Raw genomic sequence first — 13159 nt, 5'->3', positions numbered from 1 at the left:
CTCAAAACAGCTGCCCTGAATGACGGGCCGCAACTGAACCAGGCGATATTCAATTTAACAGTGGGTCTTGACCAGAGGTGGTGCCTCCTCTTGACAATGCTTCGCTCCAAAAGATTGGCTGCTTTGTGGTCATGGGCAAGTAAAAAAAAAAATAGCTAGCTACAGGAGGCTACTGTAGGCTAATGAGCTGCTCGTTAGCTATCCAGCCAACTTGAATTGCTATAACTAAGTGACTTCATATTAGCTTGTCAACTTGATTTAGGCTTATTTAACATTGTAATTCACAAAAACATGCTCCAAATGCATTTGTAGATAACAGCAATGGAGTGTTTTCTGCTCCAGCTGTCACAAAAGGGAATAAGTGTACTAGCTAGATGGTGCAGGTTATGGGATGACATTATGAGAGGGGATTATGGGATGTCCCGAGAGGGGAAACTAAAACAGACAGACAATAGTCAGGGCTTTAAAAAAAAAAAAACTAATAAATTACACAATGTTTGCCAGTCAAAAGCCACAATTTCCTTTACCCAAAGTACCCATCCATGTGCATCTAAGCCTATGTATTTTACAGGAAGTGAGCTAAAAATCAATGTCAAGAGCCCAGTATAATGAAAGAACCCTAAACTATAGTCTATGAGAATCATAATGTTATGACACTGTTACATACGCCTCTTGGAGGGAACGCAACACCCTGCTACATCTCACCTCCCCTTGAAAACAGTATGTGATCGTAGGTGCAGTGAAGGACGACAGAGGCAGAGAAAAATACCATTTACAGGGAGTTTATTATTCCTTAACACTAATGTGGGGGAAAGGGGCTGGACGGGAACCAAAGAAATGATAGTAAACATTAAAGAGTCCCCACTCCTACCTTACCTGCCTTCCCACTACTTACCTAACTTTTAGCACCACCTGGCGCACTAACCAAAACACAGGGGGTGGTCCGCCCAGGTCTTACGTAGACAGATGAAATACTATGGGTCATGTATGCCCGCAGGTCTCTTGCATAATCACTCCCAAGGTGCGTTCCCCTTCCCCCCCAGGAACAAATGAAACAGAATAATTTACCAGTAAGGTACGTGAACAATTTAAATGAACCAAAAACACTAAGTCCTGTTGGCATACACATACCTCTGAAGGAGCGGCTACAAAATAATATCAACCAAACTTTCACTGACCAACACAGGACATAAAAGAAGAAGCTCTCCTCCCTGACAAAGGAACATTGGCTTTTATCAAGCTGGAGAAGGAGTTGGTAATTGAAGAAACAGCTGTTTCCCCTGACGAGAGGGAGGGGTCAGAGCTCCAATCAGCGATGGGCCCGACCAATCAGCTGCTTTAGGATTCCAGGAAGCCATTTCCTGAAATAGACACACATTACAAACCCACAACAACACAGAAACTGGGGAACGTAACAATACCGTAATCAAATTGGTAGCATATTACATGGGGAATTCATGCTTAGTTTATTGTTTACAATGTTATAATGTGTGTTACTGATGATTTCTATCCATTGGTGGGTAAATTTCACAATTTGGTGGCTTTGATTTTACAGTTCTGAGGTTTAGGATGCTTGATGTTCATAGCTAGCAGCACAGGCAAACACTGTTGTGAAAATCTCTCATTGTCAACACTGTCAACACCAACAATCTCTGCAATCTTCCTCTATGCCATTGACCTTATGATTTTGTCTCTAACTTGAAAAAGGAGCTATCTTTGTTGTTGTGCATGGTAACAGTTAATTAAATAAGATGAGAAAAACAGAATAAACAAGCACACTGCTCTTTAATACACTTTACATATCGGCCTCAATGCCTTCTTTGTAGTCTAGCAATGCAAAATCATATAGAATTGGAAAACTAGACACAGTGATGATTGGCTTTCCTCCATCTTGTTTTGGTTGTGCTTGCCCGGAACTAATAACAGGCTGAACTATGTTTCATGAACGGAAGATTTTCAAGCAAAGATCTGCTCCTCCCCTGATTGGTTAACGGCAGTGGTGGCCGCATGTCATTTGCATAAAATAGAGCAGAGCTTAACTTTTATATTTAACATTTTTAATAACTTTTATATTTTATATTTTTAATAACTTTTTTCTCTATCGCTCCGCTAGCAGGGTTTGCGCCGCTCACCTTCCCACAATCCCCTGCGCATTGCTCCTCGTACTCCCGTTGCAATTGAATGGGGGCAGAACTTCATCTGGCCAATTCGGAAGTTGTGTAAACCCTACTTAACACTTCTCTCCAACACCTCAACACTTCGCTCCAACACCTCAACACTTCTCTCCAACACCTCAACACTTCGCGCCAACACCTTAACACTTCTCTCCAACACCTTAACACTTCGCTCCAACACCTTAACACTTCGCTCCAACACCTCAACACTTCGCTCCAACACCTCAACACTTCGCTCCAACACCTCAACACTTCGCTCCAACACCTTAACACTTCGCTCCAACACCTTAACACTTCGCTCCAACACCTTAACACTTCTCTCCAACACCTTAACACTTCGCTCCAACACCTCAACACTTCGCTCCAACACCTTAACACTTCGCTCCAACACCTTAACACTTCGCTCCAACACCTCAACACTTCGCTCCAACACCTTAACACTTCGCTCCAACACCTCAACACTTCGCTCCAACACCTTAACACTTCGCTCCAACACCTCAACACTTCGCTCCAACACCTCAACACTTCGCTCCAACACTTTAACACTTCTCTCCAACACCTTAACACTTCACTCCAACACCTTACCACTTCGCTCCAACACCTTAACACTTCACTCCAACACCTTAACACTTCGCTCCAACACCTTAACACTTCGCTCCAACACCTCAACACTTCTCTCCAACACCTCAACACTTCACTCCAACACCTTAACACTTCGCTCCAACACTTTAACACTTCGCTCCAACACCTCAACACTTCACTCCAACACCTCAACACTTCGCTCCAACACCTTAACACTTCGCTCCAACACCTTAACACTTCACTCCAACACCTTACCACATCGCTCCAACACCTTAACACTTCGCTCCAACACCTTAACACTTCACTCCAACACCTCAACACTTCGCTCCAACACTTTAACACTTCACTCCAACACCTTACCACATCGCTCCAACACCTTACCACATCGCTCCAACACCTTAACACTTCTTAACACTTCTCTCCAACACCTTAACACTTCGCTCCAACACCTCAACACTTCTCTCCAACACCTTAATACTTCTCTCCAACACCTCAACACTTCTCTCCAACACCTTAACACTTCGCTCCAACACCTTAACACTTCTCTCCAACACCTTAACACTTCGCTCCAACACCTTAACACTTCGCTCCAACACCTCAACACTTCGCTCCAACACCTTAACACTTCGCTCCAACACCTCAACACTTCACTCCAACACCTCAACACTTCGCTCCAACACTTTAACACTTCTTAACACTTCGCTCCAACACCTCAACACTTCGCTCCAACACCTTAACACTTCGCTCCAACACCTTAACACTTCGCTCCAACACCTCAACACTTCGCTCCAACACCTTAACACTTCGCTCCAACACCTCAACACTTCGCTCCAACACCTCAACACTTCGCTCCAACACCTTAACACTTCGCTCCAACACCTCAACACTTCGCTCCAACACCTTAACACTTCTCTCCAACACCTTAACACTTCGCTCCAACACCTTAACACTTCGCTCCAACACCTCAACACTTCGCTCCAACACCTTAACACTTCGCTCCAACACCTCAACACTTCACTCCAACACCTCAACACTTCGCTCCAACACTTTAACACTTCTTAACACTTCGCTCCAACACCTCAACACTTCGCTCCAACACCTTAACACTTCGCTCCAACACCTTAACACTTCGCTCCAACACCTCAACACTTCGCTCCAACACCTTAACACTTCGCTCCAACACCTCAACACTTCGCTCCAACACCTCAACACTTCGCTCCAACACCTTAACACTTCGCTCCAACACCTCAACACTTCGCTCCAACACCTTAACACTTCGCTCCAACACCTCAACACTTCTCTCCAACACCTTAACACTTCACTCCAACACCTTACCACTTCACTCCAACACCTTAACACTTCGCTCCAACACCTTAACACTTCTCTCCAACACCTTAACACTTCGCTCCAACACCTTAACACTTCGCTCCAACACCTCAACACTTCGCTCCAACACCTCAACACTTCGCTCCAACACCTCAACACTTCGCTCCAACACCTTAACACTTCGCTCCAACACCTTAACACTTCGCTCCAACACCTTAACACTTCTCTCCAACACCTTAACACTTCGCTCCAACACCTCAACACTTCGCTCCAACACCTTAACACTTCGCTCCAACACCTTAACACTTCGCTCCAACACCTCAACACTTCGCTCCAACACCTTAACACTTCGCTCCAACACCTCAACACTTCGCTCCAACACCTTAACACTTCGCTCCAACACCTCAACACTTCGCTCCAACACCTCAACACTTCGCTCCAACACTTTAACACTTCTCTCCAACACCTTAACACTTCACTCCAACACCTTACCACTTCGCTCCAACACCTTAACACTTCACTCCAACACCTTAACACTTCGCTCCAACACCTTAACACTTCGCTCCAACACCTCAACACTTCTCTCCAACACCTCAACACTTCACTCCAACACCTTAACACTTCGCTCCAACACTTTAACACTTCGCTCCAACACCTCAACACTTCACTCCAACACCTCAACACTTCGCTCCAACACCTTAACACTTCGCTCCAACACCTTAACACTTCACTCCAACACCTTACCACATCGCTCCAACACCTTAACACTTCGCTCCAACACCTTAACACTTCACTCCAACACCTCAACACTTCGCTCCAACACTTTAACACTTCACTCCAACACCTTACCACATCGCTCCAACACCTTACCACATCGCTCCAACACCTTAACACTTCTTAACACTTCTCTCCAACACCTTAACACTTCGCTCCAACACCTCAACACTTCTCTCCAACACCTTAATACTTCTCTCCAACACCTCAACACTTCTCTCCAACACCTTAACACTTCGCTCCAACACCTTAACACTTCTCTCCAACACCTTAACACTTCGCTCCAACACCTTAACACTTCGCTCCAACACCTCAACACTTCGCTCCAACACCTTAACACTTCGCTCCAACACCTCAACACTTCACTCCAACACCTCAACACTTCGCTCCAACACTTTAACACTTCTTAACACTTCGCTCCAACACCTCAACACTTCGCTCCAACACCTTAACACTTCGCTCCAACACCTTAACACTTCGCTCCAACACCTCAACACTTCGCTCCAACACCTTAACACTTCGCTCCAACACCTCAACACTTCGCTCCAACACCTCAACACTTCGCTCCAACACCTTAACACTTCGCTCCAACACCTCAACACTTCGCTCCAACACCTTAACACTTCGCTCCAACACCTCAACACTTCTCTCCAACACCTTAACACTTCACTCCAACACCTTACCACTTCACTCCAACACCTTAACACTTCGCTCCAACACCTTAACACTTCGCTCCAACACCTCAACACTTCTCTCCAACACCTCAACACTTCACTCCAACACCTTAACACTTCGCTCCAACACTTTAACACTTCGCTCCAACACCTCAACACTTCACTCCAACACCTCAACACTTCGCTCCAACACCTTAACACTTCGCTCCAACACCTTAACACTTCACTCCAACACCTTACCACATCGCTCCAACACCTTAACACTTCGCTCCAACACCTTAACACTTCACTCCAACACCTCAACACTTCGCTCCAACACTTTAACACTTCACTCCAACACCTTACCACATCGCTCCAACACCTTACCACATCGCTCCAACACCTTAACACTTCTTAACACTTCTCTCCAACACCTTAACACTTCGCTCCAACACCTCAACACTTCTCTCCAACACCTTAATACTTCTCTCCAACACCTCAACACTTCTCTCCAACACCTTAACACTTCGCTCCAACACCTTAACACTTCTCTCCAACACCTTAACACTTCGCTCCAACACCTTAACACTTCGCTCCAACACCTCAACACTTCGCTCCAACACCTTAACACTTCGCTCCAACACCTCAACACTTCACTCCAACACCTCAACACTTCGCTCCAACACTTTAACACTTCTTAACACTTCGCTCCAACACCTCAACACTTCGCTCCAACACCTTAACACTTCGCTCCAACACCTCAACACTTCGCTCCAACACTTTAACACTTCTTAACACTTCGCTCCAACACCTTAACACTTCGCTCCAACACCTTAACACTTCGCTCCAACACCTTAACACTTCTCTCCAACACCTTAACACTTCACTCCAACACCTCAACACTTCGCTCCAACACCTTAACACTTCGCTCCAACACCTTAACACTTCGCTCCAACACCTCAACACTTCACTCCAACACCTTAACACTTCGCTCCAACACCTTAACACTTCACTCCAACACCTTAACACTTCGCTCCAACACCTTAACACTTCACTCCAACACCTTAACACTTCGCTCCAACACCTCAACACTTCGCTCCAACACCTCAACACTTCACTCCAACACCTTAACACTTCACTCCAACACCTCAACACTTCGCTCCAACACCTCAACACTTCGCTCCAACACCTCAACACTTCTCTCCAACACCTTAATACTTCTCTCCAACACCTCAACACTTCTCTCCAACACCTTAACACTTCGCTCCAACACCTTAACACTTCTCTCCAACACCTCAACACTTCGCTCCAACACCTCAACACTTCGCTCCAACACCTCAACACTTCGCTCCAACACCTCAACACTTCTCTCCAACACCTTAACACTTCGCTCCAACACCTCAACACTTCGCTCCAACACCTCAACACTTCTCTCCAACACCTTAACACTTCTCTCCAACACCTCAACACTTCTCTCCAACACCTTAACACTTCACTCCAACACCTCAAAACTTCGCTCCAACACCTCAAAACTTCGCTCTGCTTGAAATGTGCATAAAGTAGAGAGCAGAGCTCAACTTTCTCTTCCGCACATCTAGCAAGGTTCTCGACGCTCACCTTCCCACAATCCCCTGCACATTTCTCCGCGTCCCCTCCTTGAAAATGAATTGGAGCAGAACTTCTGCCACATTTGTTATTGGTGAAAACCCACTGTGAACCCTCAGGAAATATTCAATCTAAACCATTATCAGGTTTTCCTGGATAAGATATATTCAATCGAAACCGTTAACAGGATGTTCTGGAATAGTGAAAAAGACAGCCATAGGTATATTATTTCCATGCATTGAGGGAGCATGATTAGGGAGCAGGGAGCATGATGAGGGAGCAGGGAGCATGATGTGGGAGCATGATGAGGGAGAATGATGAGGGAGCAGGGAGCATGATAAGGGAGCATGTTGAGGGAGATTGATAAGGAGGTATGATGAGGGAGCATGATGAGGGAGCAGGGAGCATGATGAGGGAGCATGATAAGGGAGAATGATAAAGGAGCATGATAAGGAGGCATGATGAGGGAGCAGGATGAGGGAGCAGGGAGCATGATGAGGGAGCATGATAAGGAGGCATGGTGAGGGAGCATGATAAGGAGGCATGATAAGGAGGCATGGTGAGGGAGCAGGATGTATCCATCTGCAGCTAACTTGTTTCACGGTGTGGTTCATGGGGTTTACTCACACGTCACACCATACTTGAACCTGTTCTGCAAAACACAAAGTAAAGCCTGTGTAACAGATGTCCTACGAAGACAAGAAGACTGGTCTCGGCCCCAGAGTATCCTGCGTTGTGTTTTTAAAGAAAGGACTGTCCAGCCAGAGGTCCCAGTTCATTGGTGTTTATTCTGATGACAGAGACTAGGAAGCACATTAGATGTGCAGGACAACAGTATATTGATGGCTGCAAATTTGTGATTTGTTGCTTGTATGTCAATATCAGACTGGGTATTTTGTAATCAAACACCATAACAATGACTAAAATAGTACAAAATACAATAAATGTAAGAAACTGACGACAGACTCAAGGAAGCACATTAAGATGGGCAGGACAACAGTATGTTGATGGCTGTAAGTTTGTGATTCATCTGTTACCATGGACATAACTGTGAATTAGCAGGGAGCTAATGCGACCGTTACCATTAGAGTCCGCTAGCTAACTCACTCTTACAGCGATAACATCACATCCCAGGAAGCCCCCAATATCTAACAGGTACACGCACACACACACACACACACACACACACACACACACACACACACACACACACACACACACACACACACACACACACACACACACACACACACACACACACACACACATACACACACACACATATATATATATACAAAACAAAAATATAAATGCAACATGCAACAATTTAAAATATTTTATTGAGGAAATCAGTCAATATAAATAAAGGCCCTAATCATTAGGCCCTAATCTATGGATTTCACATGACTGGGCAGGGGCACAGCCATGGGTGGGCCTGGGAGGGCATAGGCCCACCCACTTGGGACAAACACTTTACATGTTACATTTATATTTTTCAGTTCAGTATATATGTGACTGACTGGCTCGATTCGGTCTTATGTAGCAAAATTTGAAATTGTGTTTTTTTTTACATGAGATTAAAGTAGAGACTTTGGTATATCATACACTACAGTTGAGGAACAATAGGAAAGTAATTCTGCTTTGAATGTTGATAAACTTGTAACCTCACTTTTGAGAAAATGGCCCTTGAATGTTTTGGTACACCTACTGGAGAGCTCTTCTTTGTCTACACCCATTCAACATCGTTCACACCCTCTAAAGCTTTAGCCCCAACCATCTCTTTAAGGATTCACATGTGAGGCCATGTACTAAACAACCAAAGAGTTCAAGACTAAAGGCTGGTTTATACTAAGGGTGTCCAAGGAAGAGAGCATCCTGACTGGTTCCATCACCGCCTGGTACGGCAACTGCTTGGCCTCCGACCACAAGGCACTACAGAGGGTAATGCGTACGGCCCAGTACATCACTGGGGCCAAGCTTCCTGCCATCCAGGACCTCTATACCAGGCGGTGTCAGAGGAAGGCCCTTAAAATTGTCAAAGATTCCAGGCACCCGAGTCATAGACTCCTCTCTCTGCTACCGGAGTGCCAAGTCTAGGTCTTCTAAACAGCTTCTAACCCCAATCCATAATATTTCTGAACATCTAATCAAATGGTTACCCAGACTATTTGCATTGCTCCCCCCTCCTCTTTTACACTGCTGCTACTCTCTGTTATTATCTATGCGTAGTCACTTTATTAACTCTACCTACATGTACATATTACCTCAATTACCTCGACTAACCTGTACCCCAGCACATTGACTCTGTACCGGTACCCCCTGTATATAACCTCCACATTGACTCTGTACCGGTACCCCCCTGTATATAGCCTCCACATTGACTCTGTACCGGTACCCCCTGTATATAGCCTCCACATTGACTCTGTACCAGTACCCCCCCTGTATATAGCCTCCACATTGACTCTGTACCGGTACCCCCCTGTATATAGCCTCCACATTGACTCTGTACCGGTACCCCCCTGTATATAGCCTCCACATTGACTCTGTACCAGTACCACCTGTATATAACCTCCACATTGACTCTGTACCGGTACCCCCTGTATATAGCCTCCACATTGACTCTGTACCAGTACCCCCTGTATATAGCCTCCACATTGACTCTGTACCGGTACCCCCTGTATATAGCCTCCACATTGACTCTGTACCGGTACCTCCTGTATATAGCCTCCACATTGACTCTGTACCGGTACCCCCTGTATATAGCCTCCACATTGACTCTGTACCGGTACCCCCTGTATATAACCTCCACATTGACTCTGTACCGGTACCCCCTGTATATAGCCTCCACATTGACTCTGTACCGGTACCCCCTGTATATAGCCTCCACATTGACTCTGTACCGTAACACCCTGTATATAGCCTCCACATTGACTCTGTACCGGTACCCCCTGTATATAGCCTCCACATTGACTCTGTACCGGTACCCCCTGTATATAACCTCCACATTGACTCTGTACCGGTACCCCCTGTATATAGCCTCCACATTGACTCTGTACCGGTACCCCCTGTATATAGCCTCCACATTGACTCTGTACCGTAACACCCTGTATATAGCCTCCACATTGACTCTGTACCGGTACCCCCTGTATATAACCTCCACATTGACTCTGTACCGGTACCCCCTGTATATAGCCTCCACATTGACTCTGTACCGGTACCCCCTGTATATAACCTCCACATTGACTCTGTACCGGTACCTCCTGTATATAACCTCCACACTGACTCTGTACCGGTACCCCCTGTATATAGCCTCCACATTGACTCTGTACCAGTACCCCCTGTATATAGCCTCCACATTGACTCTGTACCGGTACCTCCTGTATATAGCCTCCACATTGACTCTGTACCGGTACCTCCTGTATATAACCTCCACACTGACTCTGTACCGGTACCCCCTGTATATAGCCTCCACATTGACTCTGTACCGCTACCTCCTGTATATAGCCTCCACATTGACTCTGTACCAGTACCACCTGTATATAACCTCCACATTGACTCTGTACCGGTACCCCCTGTATATAGCCTCCACATTGACTCTGTACAGGTACCCCCTGTATATAGCCTCCACATTGACTCTGTACCGCTACCTCCTGTATATAGCCTCCACATTGACTCTGTACCAGTACCACCTGTATATAACCTCCACATTGACTCTGTACCGGTACCCCCTGTATATAGCCTCCACATTGACTCTGTACCGGTACCCCCTGTATATAGCCTCCACATTGACTCTGTACCAGTACCACCTGTATATAACCTCCACATTGACTCTGTACCGGTACCCCCTGTATATAGCCTCCACATTGACTCTGTACCAGTACCACCTGTATATAACCTCCACATTGACTCTGTACCGGTACCCCCTGTATATAGCCTCCACATTGACTCTGTACCGGTACCCCCTGTATATAACCTCCACATTGACTCTGTACCGGTACCCCCTGTATATAGCCTCCACATTGACTCTGTACCGCTACCCCCTGTATATAGCCTCCACATTGACTCTGTACCGCTACCTCCTGTATATAGCCTCCACATTGACTCTGTACCAGTACCACCTGTATATAACCTCCACATTGACTCTGTACCGGTACCCCCTGTATATAGCCTCCACATTGACTCTGTACCGGTACCCCCTGTATATAGCCTCCACATTGACTCTGTACCGCTACCTCCTGTATATAGCCTCCACATTGACTCTGTACCAGTACCACCTGTATATAACCTCCACATTGACTCTGTACCGGTACCCCCTGTATATAGCCTCCACATTGACTCTGTACCGGTACCCCCTGTATATAGCCTCCACATTGACTCTGTACCAGTACCACCTGTATATAACCTCCACATTGACTCTGTACCGGTACCCCCTGTATATAGCCTCCACATTGACTCTGTACCAGTACCACCTGTATATAACCTCCACATTGACTCTGTACCGGTACCCCCTGTATATAGCCTCCACATTGACTCTGTACCGGTACCCCCTGTATATAGCCTCCACATTGACTCTGTACCGCTACCCCCTGTATATAGCCTCCACATTGACTCTGTACCGCTACCCCCTGTATATAGCCTCCACATTGACTCTGTACCGCTACCCCCTGTATATAGCCTCCACATTGTTATTTTACTGCTGCTCTTTAATTATTTGTTACTTTTATTTCTTTTTTTTTGTATTTTTCTTTAAACTGCATTGTTGGTTAAGGACTTGTAAGTAAGCATTTCACTGTTGTATTCGGCGCATGTGACAAATAAAATTTGATTTGATACACGTAAGGTTAGCTAGCGAGCCAGCCAGCTAACGTTAGCTAGCTACCTAACAGTACGCTTTAACTTGAAATGAAAACAACTTCCTGACAAAATGTTTTTTAAAAAGTGTAATATTTGAAAATGTAGCTAGCTAGACTACAGTATCTTACCCGTATACATGGATAGACGCTTCTCCCTCTGTGTCACGGATGCCATGGTAACCCTTAGTCCAGCCCACTCATTATCTTAGCCAATCATGGCTAGTGGGAAGGTTCCATGGCTAAACCAACAAGGCTCGTAATTTAACAACTTTATTCGTATTTACAGATGGATTACAAGTTTGTTATTAAGGCACATGAAAGTTTACATGTTCCGGAAGGCATTTCCGCCCCCAAAAAACACATTTTGATAAATAGAAGAAGTTAATGTTCAAAAGGTTCTCCTGTGAAGTAGTGACCCGCGACATACACCTAGTTTTCTGAAACGAGTCACATATTTTATATCAGGAAATGTACATAGTGAACGCGGTTAACACTTGTACACATTTGTAAATACATACATAGAATATAGTATTTCAGAACGTGACCTAGCTCTTGAATTACCAGACTGGGAAGACTTGACGTTGACAATCTCCCCCTGTCTGTAAGCATGACCAATGGCATAACACCTTATTGATATGTCAATTCAACCAATCAACAGGAGTACACAAACATTAAATAGGCATTTCTGCTGTGGCAAGTGTAGACATAACTTACCCTGTTAGGCCTACAATAGTCAGAGTGGACGAGTCATAATATCAGTGGACGAGTCATAATATCCATTAAATCTAGTGGTCAAAAATCTAGTGGTCAAAAACGGAAATGGTTCCAATTGTTTTTTCACCATTAGTCTGGCCATGTGGAGAAGACCACTATCAGTCTGGCCATGTGGAGAAGACCACTATCAGTCTGGCCATGTGGAGAAGACCACTATCAGTCTAGCCATGTGGAGAAGACCACTATCAATCTGGCCCTGTGGAGAAGACCACTATCAGTCTGGCCATGTGGAGGAGACCACTATCAGTCTGGCCATGTGGAGAAGACCACTAGAAGTCTGGCCATGTGGAGAAGACCACTATCAGTCTGGCCATGTGGAGGAGACCACTATCAGTCTGGCCATGTGGAGAAGACCACTAGAAGTCTGGCCATGTGGAGAAGACCACTATCAGTCTGGCCATGTGGAGAAGACCACTAT

This window comes from Salvelinus namaycush, chromosome 33, assembly GCF_016432855.1.
Source record: "Salvelinus namaycush isolate Seneca chromosome 33, SaNama_1.0, whole genome shotgun sequence".
In the NCBI taxonomy this organism is placed as follows: domain Eukaryota; kingdom Metazoa; phylum Chordata; class Actinopteri; order Salmoniformes; family Salmonidae; genus Salvelinus; species Salvelinus namaycush.
This window is presented reverse-complemented; position numbering follows the sequence as displayed.